The sequence below is a fragment of the Austrofundulus limnaeus genome, unplaced genomic scaffold (genome assembly GCF_001266775.1).
Source record: "Austrofundulus limnaeus strain Quisiro unplaced genomic scaffold, Austrofundulus_limnaeus-1.0 Scaffold688, whole genome shotgun sequence".
Taxonomy (NCBI): Eukaryota; Metazoa; Chordata; class Actinopteri; order Cyprinodontiformes; family Rivulidae; genus Austrofundulus; species Austrofundulus limnaeus.
This window is the reverse complement of record NW_013953090.1, coordinates 282,454-283,669: the sequence shown is the minus strand read 5'-3', so window position 1 is coordinate 283,669 and position 1,216 is coordinate 282,454.

Genomic DNA, 1,216 nt, shown 5'->3' with positions numbered 1-1,216 from the left:
GTATATGACACACCCTGTATATGACACATCCTGTATATGTCCCACCTTGTATGTCACACCCTGTATATGTCACACCCTGTATATGTCACACCCTATATATGTCCCACCTTGTATATGTCCCACCTTGTATGTCACACCCTGTCTACGTCACACCCTGTATATGACACACCCTGTATATGACACATCCTGTATATGTCCCACCTTGTATGTCACACCCTGTATATGTCACACCCTGTATATGTCACACCCTATATATGTCCCACCTTGTATATGTCCCACCTTGTATGTCACACCCTGTATATGTCACACCCTGTATATGTCACACCCTGTATATGTCCCACCTTGTATGTCACACCCTGTATATGTCACACCCTGTATATGTCACACCTTGTATGTCACACCCTGTATATGACACACCATGCATATGTCACATACTATATATGTCACACCCTGTATATGACACACCATGCATATGTCACATACTATATATGTCACACCCTGTATATGTCACACCCTATATATTTCACACCCTGTATATGTCACACACTATATATGTCACACACTATATATGTCACACACTATATACGTATGTCACACCTTGTATATGTCACACCCTGTATATGTCACACCCTGTATATGTCACACACTATATATGTCACACACTATATATGTCACACCCTGTATATGTCACACCCTGTATATGTCACACCCTTTATATGTCACACCATGTATATGTCACACCCTTTATATGTCACACCCTATATATGTCACACACTATATATGTCACACCCTGTATATGTCACACCCTGTATACGTCACACCCTATATATTTCACACACTATATATGTCACACCCTATATATGTCACACCCTGTATACGTCACACCCTATATATGTCACACCCTATATATGTCACATCCTATATACGTCACACACTGTATATGACACACCCTGTTTATGTCACATCCTGTATATGTCACACCCTGTATATGTCACACCTTGTATATGTCACACCCTGTATATGTCACACCCTATATATGTCACACCCTATATATGTCACACCCTGTATATGTCACACCCTGTATATGTCACACCCTGTATATGTCACACCCTATATACGTCACACCCTGTATATGTCACACCTTGTATATGTCCCACCTTGTATGTCACACCCTGTATATGTCACACCCTGTATATGTCACACCCTGTATATGTCA